Below are 11,107 nucleotides of genomic sequence, written 5' to 3'. Positions count from 1 at the left end.
ATATATATATATATATATATATATTTTTTTTAGGTAATGTTGAGATCTAAAAAGATAAAATTTTGACCTGCAAAACTTATATATATTATAAAGTCAATGTGAATGTGAGCTTTTCATTATTATGAATTCTCATCATTTAATCTTAAAAACTGACTTCACTTATTTCGCTTTTTTTTTTTCATTCTGGAGTTCAAAGGTGCAGTAAATGTCCTGCTTTAAACCTACAGACATAAATATTTTGGTCTCACACAATAATGGCAAAGCATTAATAACTGATGGATATACAAGTGTCAAGCCCTGCAAAAAACAGGGACAAGAGTACCTAGGGGGCATACTGATTCACAAGCACATCCTGGAGTCTTGGTTTATATGGTTTACTGCACATGTCTGAAGATAAGGCCATTTGAATATTGGTCACCATAAATTATTCCCAATTCTTAGCTTTTTTGTCTCTAGGGTCAAACTTTGTAGTGTTGAAGAAACTTGCGTAAAGATTGTTTTACTTTGAATAATAGCACTCTCTTTAGAGAGTCTGCCTGCTCCTTCACACAAAAACACAAAACAAACAGGTCAAGAACACAAAAGTCAGCTTCCTGGGGAGAAGGTGTGGGCACTCCGTACATACAGCAGCTGCTTGTGATTGTCAGAACAAGTTATGTCGCCCTTTTACAATATACTGTAAACATGACAAATCATTATTAGAGGCCCAGAAAGCCAACAAAAATCCCCACTTATCTAAAAGGCTGTTATGCTATGTTCAGAGCACAAGTGTTGGAAGCAGCAAAAAAGCTTCTGCTGCTTCATTTTTTATGCTTGCTCACATTAAGGTCAGATGTGCGTCAAGAGCATCTTTGACTCCTGCAGTGCATCCAGTAAAGTGTGTTCAGATCAGTCTAATGCTTCTGCTGCTCCTGTGTTCAATGGCAGATGGCGGCTTTGCTTTATTTATTATGTTTTTTAAGTGAGAAAGTCCACCTGGGTCTTCATATGTGTAGAGTTCATCAAGATTACAAAGTTTCAGAGGAGTGATAATAGCGATCTGCATCAGCAGTGCTGTGTCTGAGCCGTATCAGTTTAAGCAGTTTTCTCTTCCGGAGTCCTAAGGGCTACTGTAAAATATAAATCTAAGTAAGTAAATTGGCAAAGTGAGACACTTTGCCAATGGAACAAGACAAATTACATTTAAAATAAGAAAAAAAAACAACTACAGTCTCTTATTTCAAGTGCAAAATATCTAATTATCTTAGTTTAAGGGTAAAAAAAAAATGCTCATTCCATTGGCAAATCATCTTATTATTCTACTCAAATGAAGAGTAAATACACTCATTTTAAGACATTTTAACTCATTTTCAGAACATTTTTGCAGTGTAGCAGTCAAGACCTCCGACCACAGAGTGTGGGCAATCTCTGCATGGTAAGCTGGCGTTTAAGATGTTAGGACATATGCAGATTAGAGAAAATGGTAAAAACTAAGGTTTGTATCTAGACTCACTCAAAATGTGGCCCCTTTTCATAACCCACAGCAGCAGAGCTTGTCATGTCAGTTTTTTGGGGGGACATCATAATAACAGTGAGCAGAAGCAGGAACCCCGCTTAGACCCGAGAAGGGCACCAATCAGATGGTTTCAGACACAAAAGAAGCATTGCAACAAATGTACAGAAATTGTCAAAATAATACCTAACACATGTAGAGAGTAGAAATTGGCTGATGCATGTTCTGGCTGATACAGATACTGTCTGTTCACCCATATGTGCTAAAGAACTAAAGATAACTAACTAATGAACTAAAGATAAACAATGCTCTAATTGTATATAAATGAATTGAAAACAAAATGATGTTTCTTAAAAATCTACATAAGAAACTGGTTTTTACATAGCTGATTACTAAGTAAGTTACCTAATGTAACTAAATTACTAAATGTTACAGCATCTCAGCTTCTTTAGCAGTCAGATTCGGTTCTCGGTTCTCTCTTAAAGTGTGACTGATTGGTTTGGAGAAATAAAAGAGCTTGAAGAGTCAAACACAGATACACTGTTCTTTTTTGTTATGACCCTTGCTATTTTCATCTAAATGACTCCAACATAAATAATACAATAATAAGTTAAGTAAAAATTAATACCTACAAATAACATCACCCTAATACATAATTTTACTGTTAAACATTTATTGTAAGCATATTTCTTCATGTTTAAATATAAAATATAAGTTTGGATTATAAGTACGTGAATAATATTTGCTGCAGAATGGAAGAGTAATCACAAATGAGTGAGTCAAATCAAAATACAGACATATAGACTATGAGGTCACACATACAATAAAATAAAAAAAATAAAAATAAAAAAAATCCTCTCTCACCCACAGTTTGAGCTGTTTAAAACTTTATGGGAAGAGGAAACTGTGCATTCTCCAATCCAAAGCAGAATAAAATGCCACCCTACAGTTTTAATGTGATCTGTGCTCAAATGGAATCAACAAGCCTGGGGGAGAAAACTTCAGAGGCAGTGAGTGGTGAAGCCCAAATCCCACAAAGCCCATTGTTTCCTCAGCTGAGCCAGATGCTCCTTAAGAAGATGAGAGTGTCCCTGAAGCAGAAATCAAACTGCCAATTCAATTTTGAGTTGCGGCCTATGATACTGCTGTAGTTTAAATTGCACTATCAATGGCAGCAGATTAGCCAGATTTTAATAGTCAATTCCCTGTAAAATGACATACTATGCTGAATCCATCCTGCATGTGCTGTCAAGGTGGGACATGGCTGAGGACTTCATATACTGAGGGTGGGGGATAGAATATTTTTTGAGATGCAGACATGAAAGACTGTAAATTGACTGTAAATGGAAAGTCAAAATTCAATTACCTGCAGTTGGGGCATGAAAATATGAATATATATATAAATGCATCTCCACAGGAGATGCAAAAGGGGTAAACTGGAGTTTTGTTTTTCTGTTCTTTTTTTCTATCTCTTTGGTTATGATCCTAATACAAAGTCATTTTGATTTTTTCTTTTTTATTTCAGATGACAAATCGTGAAAAAAGGGAGATAAATAAAAAATGCTTGTCTGGACTCATCCTGATTTCAGGTCATTACTGCTTTCTTTGACACTGTTGCTGTGTTCAGGTTATCACACAAGCAGTCGCTCAGTAATGAGGACCAAGTTTGGTGGCAAATTCAACACTAAACACAAGTGGCATGGCTGTCATACATCTAGAAGAACAGAGGACAAAAAGTCTTGTAGCAGTCTTTTCATTTCTTTGAAAGACTCAATAAAACAAATAATTATTTTTACATGCATTAAAGCAAATAACATAAACATCCTAAACTGACCCATATAAATATTTCTTTTGATTTAGTTCTTTTCAAGTGTTAAAATGAATGGTACAGTTTGATGTTCAAATTTATATATATTAGCCAAAATGTAGTTTTTAAATAAGTTAGTTATATTTTGTAATTGACACACATAAAAGCTAAATAACAGACAGGGATGATGTTTTGATTTGACTCAGTGTTCATTTTTAGGCTTGGACATTTAGTTTAATTAAAGATGATCAGAGAGCTAATTTTACTTATGTTCCTAACAACATACTTAAAGTTATAGTTAGTGTGGCTCACATTATCCTGAGATAGCTCTATAATTCTGCCACTATAGGCTTAAGCTGTTGGAGGACATAGGGATCACTTTTAATCATTCTGCTTTATTCTACTTCTATTCTCCAGTTCTGCATTTTTTTTTACTAGTTTAATCCCCAACTTTGTTTTCTCTGCTTTTTCTCCTCAGAGCAGCTTCTTCTGGGCTGGCACTCTGTTTAACTATGAGACCATCGAAGTGGGAGCCATTAGCTTTGCTGTTGAAATCAACAGCTTCCATTATAAATGAAGTAGTTGGGCCGATTTTCAGTGCTTAGTTCATTTTCTAGTCATAACTATGGGCTCAGCTCTTACTGTGATGAAAGGCATGTACTCTCTCTAAACCTTTTTGAAATAAAAACATTTTTAGAGCTCATTTAGAGCTCATTGCCATTTCTTTCCTAACAAAGCCCCCTATAGAGCTACTTTACAGTTACATTTTCTAACAGATACATACTTATGAATCATTCCTTCTATATTTCTATAAAGTGTCATATTCTGTCTCTTTAAACCCCCAGTTGGCATTGGCTGAAGGCCACTTACACCAAGTCTAATTCAGTTGGGAGTTTTTTTTTGTTGTTGTTTTTTTTTATTTTATTTTAAGAGTGCTTGTCCTCTCCACTGTTGCTGTATGCATGTTTGGTGTGAGGGATTGCTGCAGAGTCGATGACACAATGCAAGTTGTCACTACATGTTCATCCTGGAGGAATATATCCTCCAAAATCAGTGACTTGATTTAGTCAGCTGGGTTGCCTTAGCTAGAAAACTAATCTGTCTGAATGAGTTGATTAAACTGTCACTGTAAAGTTGCTTAGATGATTTGTTGTGAATTAGCACTATATCAATAAATTTAATTGAAGATATATACTATAATGCCTGCTCAATTATGGTGTACTTTTCTTCTGATGTATTGGATAACAAAACGGTAATTAGATTTTTCAAATTGTATAAAGATTAGAAAAGGTCATAATAGAACAGACTGTAATAGAATAGAATCATTAAACAGAACAGTAAACAACTTAAAATAATAAAGAAGAGAAGAAAAGAAACTGTGAAGAAGAGAAGATAGATCTAGTCTTTAGATAGATTATTTTGATTGATTTGAAATGTAACTGGATATAAAAAAATACTGTTCATTCTCAAAGAGCAGAATAGCTTTAACCACCAGATAAAAGTGCAGCACCCTGAAGTTCAGATTTGATAAGAAAGTCCTAAATCAGAATATCATGATCTCAGTGACGGTAACTTCTCTGATTACTCACTTCATTTACCTTCCATACCGTCATCACTCTCTAATTATCATTTATCTTAGTTACCTGCTTCCTCTGCTATATATACGGCTGAGCCCAGCTATCAGGGCAAGATCATTATTTGTGTATTCTTAGTTTATTTATGTCAATTATTCATGCTTGTTTCACACGTTTTAGTTAAGTTGCTGGTTCATGTCTGACTGTGGAAGGCCAGTGGATTGAGATGGTTTAATGTTTTTCTCCTGGTCGTGTCCCGGCTCTTCTCCACGGAGCCTTCAGGGTTTTGGCTGGGAACAAGGTGGAGGTCAGTTTTAATTCCTGTAAGCCTGGCTCATAGGAGGAGACCAGTTTAAAGTTCACATTTTTCCTGGAATCATGTCTCGTCTATGTTCTCTACCACTGAGCCTGCCCGTCTTCATCTGTGCATGTCTGTCTGCATCTGAACCAGCCTGTACGCAGGATTCCTGGAAGCCTGGATCCTTCTGTTCCTGTTTGGATCGGAATCTCTGATCGAGCAGAGGACTCCTGGATTCCTGTACTGTTCGTGCCTGAGCACACCGCGTCTCGTTGGCAGCCCATCGCCTGGATCGCACCTCTTTAAAGAGAGAATGGACTGAACTGTTCCCTTGTTTCTGTTATGTTTTATTATTTTCTGTCATTAAACGTTTTGAATCTTCCCAATGTCTGACTCGCCTGGAATAATGGATCCATCTGTTCCTTTTATGACACAGAAAGCTGGGTGCTGCAGTGACGTACTATTCAAAGCTACCATAAACCTCTGATTTTGGTGGGGTGGCAGCTTCATATACAGTAATAACAAAATGTATGTTTTCAAAACAACAACAAAAGAGGGATTAGGTTTAAATGCAAAAGAAAACAAAAAAAAAAACAAGAGCCATGAAGCTTTTCATACATCCTCTTTAATCTTTTTGAGAATAAAGGAAGCAATGAAACAAATAAAACAATTTTAAGATTTGTTTTTGCTTTTTAAAAGCTGAAAACTAGAAATGCTCCCATCTGACCTGTTTGCAGTTGTACTGAGAATGAACGCAGACCCTAACAGAAACGGGTCAGTGGCTGGTCACATTAGTATGACAAAGATGGGAATTCTATGCTGCAGAGGAATGTGTTACACAGCTCTCACCATCAACAAACACTTAACAAGTGCTCATCATCTGTGAGAAGTTCACCGTCTCTCTGGTAAAGTTTCTGTCTAGTCACCTATGTTTCACTATAAGCTGTTTTACAGACTAAAACTATACCTTACAAGAACACAATAGTATGATTATTTAGATTTAATTTGACATTCAATATGCAAGTAAACCTTTGTAACAAAAACAGTAGTGAAATGTCCTCCCTCCTAAATATTCCACAGTGAACTCTCAGCTGTATTATAAGAAAATCTAAGTGTTAGGGAACAGGAGCAACTTGTGGTAGGCCGTGTAAACTGCCGGAGGGTGGCGAGCAGATGCCGAAGTTCATAGTGCAAAGTGTTGGCCAACTTTCTGCAGAGTCAATGATGACACCTCCAAAGTTTGTGTGGCCTTCAAATTCAGCTCAAGAACAGTCCGCAGAGAGTTTAATGGAATGGGTTTCTATTATAGAGCAGCTGCACCTAAGCCATACTTCAACAACTGCAATGCAGCAATGCAAAGCGTCAGATGCAGCAATATACTGCAACCGAACTCCAGAGCAGTGGAGACCCATTCTTTGGAATCTAGAAATCTGACAGCAGTTCTGGGTTGGGCAGTTGCCAACAGAATGGTACATGTCTGACTGCACTGTGCCAAGTGTAAAGTTTGGTGGAGGGGGGTTTATGGTGTGGGGTTGTTTTTTAGGAGCTGTAATCATGTGCATGTGATCTCACAACTCACAACGCACTACTAGAAGACTGGTCAACAATCATCCATGGGAAATAAATGCACACGTCAAAAAGCCATTTTACCTCCTGTTTGTATGTCGATTCTTGATTTTCTTGGATCAGACCAATGACATTGTCATCTGATTTTTGCAAATATACTAGTCTGCTAGGTGGGGGCTGAAGTGGGGAGATAGCACAACTTTGTGGAGGATGTTGCAGGAAAGGATGCTCCCAGCCTCACCTCTTGCTCCTGCTAGTCAGTCAGGAAACTGACGATTAATAAGTAGAGGCTGTATATCAAAATTTTTGCACAACCATGCAATGATTTTGTCTTTGCATTTCCACAGCACTTGAATAGATTCATAGTCATCTCCTGATATTGCAATGTGTAGCTGTATGTCATCTGCATAATAATGGTAACTTACAGTAGCAGCCATTCAAAATGGCCCTTACCAGTCAAACACCAGCCGATGGGCAGCCCAATTTCCTGCATCTCTCAGCAAAATCTCCTCCAACTTCCAGCCACTGAAGTGACCACCATCTTTTCCTGGGCATGCATATTTTTTTACTCTGACTCCACCCTTTCACCAAATTACAGGGTCTGACCAGGAGAAGGTGCTTCTCTTTAGATTTTAATGTCCACAAATCATGACAGAAATATTTTTTAAGTTCAAAGATTAAAGTTTAAAAAGGAATTGTATGGGACCAGGTAAGGACCAGCTAAGGGCCCATCAAGGAAAGTGGGGACATTTTAAATGGCTACCACTCTACAGGATATCATTGTGTATTAACATCTCAGTTACAGTAAGGGGAATACTGAATAGTTGGGGCCCTCAGATGGACCTCTAGGAAATGCCACAGGTTATTTTTGTGGTCTCTGATGTAAAGTTACCTAAGGACACAGGGTGACAGGTCTGAAGTCACTTTACTCTCTAATGCTGTGTTTCTTGGGTACCAGGATAATGGCAGAATAATTAAAGCAGAAGGGAAGATGAGAATAGGTAAGTCAGTGTAGGCCTTCAGGCAGAGGTGGGAAATATAAGCGTTGCTTGGTCTTCTGATCAAAGGTGGATGTTTTGAGACTAACCAGTCTCAACTTTTATTTTTCCCAGTCTTGGTCTGAGATTGTTAAGCCTTGGTCTGCATTACATTTTGCCTGCCTTTGATTTATTGTATTTGGGGGGTCAGTTTGTGTCTTACATGCTGAGACAAGGGGCCCAGTCACCTCTGCTATGAGCCTCGTCTTTGGTCCAATGCAGCTTCCTAAGTTCTGAAGAGGATCTTGTTCAGTTGATGTTATATTTGTAGGGATTTTAGGGTTTTATCTACACGCACACACACAACCCCCACCATCATCCACATCAGTGACTGAGGCTTCATTCCATCATTAGCTGCTCTGAGGAACACTAGGCTTGCTTAATCAAAGAAGCAAGCCTGGCATACAGAGGTGCTACCGGGCCTTTTGACCAACTTCAGTATGCATTCCGGTTTAAGTGTATGTCCGTAGACACATCAATTGAGACAGAAGGACTTCGAGTTAGAACCAGCAACCCTCAACCCATCAGAGCGACACATTAAAATTTTTTTTTTATATTTTTACTATCAATGAAAATATGACAATGCGTTGTAAAAGTTATGGAAGAAATGTGACTTTCTTTGTGTGTGGTGAATTACGCTGCATGACTATTTTCAGAAGGAGCTCAATCACAAAAACAGTAAAAATCCAACATAAAAGCTGATTAGTTCCCACCTCTCACTGACAAGCTCTTCCATCACCGGCATCTGGCCTTCAGCGCTGACATTCATGTAACCATAAATGCAGAGAGTTCCTGCAGAAATACAATAACAGTTAGAAAATAATCAGAATAACTTCTACTATCAAAACATGAGACTTTAAAAGTTTAATGAAGTGACAGGTTTTATAAGATTGCATTAACATCAATGTTCTAATCTCCATCATGAATATGGAAATTTTACATTTCTGTTTGACATGTTAGAAAATCTGTATGCATATATGCATTTATTGCAAATTACACCTTGCTTTAAACATAGATAACCATCCCTAAGGTGCAGGGTTAAATACAAGCATTCATGCTGGATCTACAGTAAATCATCAAAAAAAAAGTGCATTGTAAAAAAAACGCACATCATCAGTGGATGGAGTCACTGCTTACACTAACATACAGGATCTCTTACAAACCATTTCTCCTTGCATTTTATTTTTTTATATAAAAGTCAACCAGAACAGTGACTGAAGGAAGCATTCCTTTTAATCAAATTTCCACTGACATGCAAGTGAGATGCCGGATTGAGACAAGAAAGGTCAGGCTTGTGAAGAGGTCAGAGACACTGGATGTTTCTGACCTCATTCATCTCCTGAATAACAAAACTCGTTATGCTTCAACCATATGGGCAACTGTCAGAACCAATATATCATGTGGACACTTAGAGCCATTATTCTTCTGTACAAACGCTACAGCAAATAAGGCAAAATCTTGTAAAATCTACATTATACATACAGTAACACCACAAATTAAAGCCTATAGCAAAGATTGTGCATGTCATGTTTACAAAAGTAACAAACAAGAAAGGAGAAAGAGCTACCTATTTTATACAGTATACTTAATGGTTGCAGTTTGTTTTGCAAAAAACTAAAGAAGGGGATTGCAAAGTGTGGAAGACATAGCTCCCACTCAGAGAGCTAATTGACCACTATTGAATTGGCAGCTCTACCTGAATCTTCAAAAGTTAGAACACGAGTCTCAAAGTGCCATTTGCCTTGTCTTAATGACTGGGGGATTGTTGAAAGGTCTGTGATGGCATCTTTAACTTCATGGTGATAAGCAAACTGCAGGGGGTCCTTATAGTTTCTAATAGTAGTGCAACCAGAATCTGTGTAGGACCTTCACAAAGTGGGATGCCAGGGCAACAGGACCATAGTCATTGAGGACTGATGGCTCAATTCACTTTGATACTTGAAGAAGGCAGTAGGTCTTCCACTCCAGGAACTGTCTCCTGTATCACGCAAAGGTCGTAGAACTGCTGTTAAGCTGTTCTTCAACCACATAGCTGCTCTTCACAGGCCTAAAGCATACTGTGGAGGACAACATCTGGATCTTGAGCCTTTTTCAGTAAATACCATGTTCTGATATTTGGCTTTGAATAAACACATAGAAGACTGACAGTCCATGGTTTAGGGGCAAAATGTACTGATATGTAAAAAAAAAAACAAAAACACAAACAGGTAAGACAACATGATAAAGAGAGGTATTCGAAAAGCAATTCACAAAAACACATCTATCCACAAAGGGTTCACAACACCATTAGAATAATTATTATGATGGTAAAAGCATTGCAGTTAATAGTTCAGAGTTTAATTACAGAATGCCAGGCAGGACATCTATCATAGATATTTTCTTTTTTTTTCTTTTCTTTACCAAAGCCCCAGGTCCAACCTTAATCCAATTCAACTGTAGAGGTACACATACTCTGCTGTTCTATATAAAATATATATATAATCAAGATGAGATTATACAGAGATTGAAGTGTCAAAAACATAACAATTTCTCTTTTGAGTCCTGATTCTAAGGTATTAATTGGCTGTGAGGGGTGGGGACTGATAAAGACAATGCCAAATGTAAATATGAATGATCTCTAAATAATCCTGTAGAAATATTTCAAATAAACCACACTACTGCAATAAAATATTTCTATGACCCTGAAATAAAAATATCCTGTATTCAGCTTTGTAGGTCATAAGTTTCATTCAGTGAAAGGTGAAACTTTGCCAATAGTTTCTTGATCTCATCAACATCATAAGGTGAGGCAGGTAACAGAGCTCTCAAAGAAAAAAACCTTACCACTATGGATGCCTCTGTGCATAATCTAAATTTGAGGTATATTCCTAACATTGGATAGCTACTTTGGTGGGAACACATTAACAAGGGGCAAGAGTTTTTGTATGCTTTTTACTAGGATCAGAGAGATAAGCGTTTGGTTAAAGCCAAAGCAGCAGCCAGAAATTGACCAAGTGCTAAAATAACTTTGTTGTGCCAAACTGGTTTCAGGCATGATTATGAAGTCTCGATCAGAGGGAAAGGGAGAAAATACATTTTAGAATTGTGTGATGGCCTGATATGCACTAGTCCCATAAAAATGAATGCACTGCTTCTGCCACCATGCTTCTTGATGCTCTAAGCAGGACCTTTCACAGAGAATTGAACGCACTGATAAAATCCTGTGGTTTATCAACCTGAGTAACCCTCCAGATCCTTGTAAAGACCAACCACATTCTAGGTGATTTTTATAGTCTCAAACAACACTTAATAGGGCTTTAGTCTGTAGTTGTTTGTTTTAGGTAATTCAATCAT

The 11,107-nt window shown here is 37.5% G+C and overlaps 1 long non-coding RNA gene across 1 annotated transcript in view; it reads right to left on the bottom strand.

The window, feature by feature from the left end:
• Nucleotides 1-11,107, bottom strand: part of LOC107082699 — a 107,147-nt gene that overhangs the window by 39,479 nt on the left and 56,561 nt on the right. Inside the window, exon 2 of the long non-coding RNA XR_001481146.1 lies at nucleotides 8,488-8,566. This is a non-coding gene — a long non-coding RNA (uncharacterized LOC107082699). The remainder of the gene's footprint in view (nucleotides 1-8,487; nucleotides 8,567-11,107) is intronic.

The sequence above is a fragment of the Cyprinodon variegatus genome, unplaced genomic scaffold (genome assembly GCF_000732505.1).
Source record: "Cyprinodon variegatus isolate N-32 unplaced genomic scaffold, C_variegatus-1.0 Scaffold59, whole genome shotgun sequence".
Taxonomy (NCBI): Eukaryota; Metazoa; Chordata; class Actinopteri; order Cyprinodontiformes; family Cyprinodontidae; genus Cyprinodon; species Cyprinodon variegatus.
The sequence above is the reverse complement of the archived record's forward strand: the minus strand, read 5'-3'. Positions and strand labels throughout refer to the sequence as shown.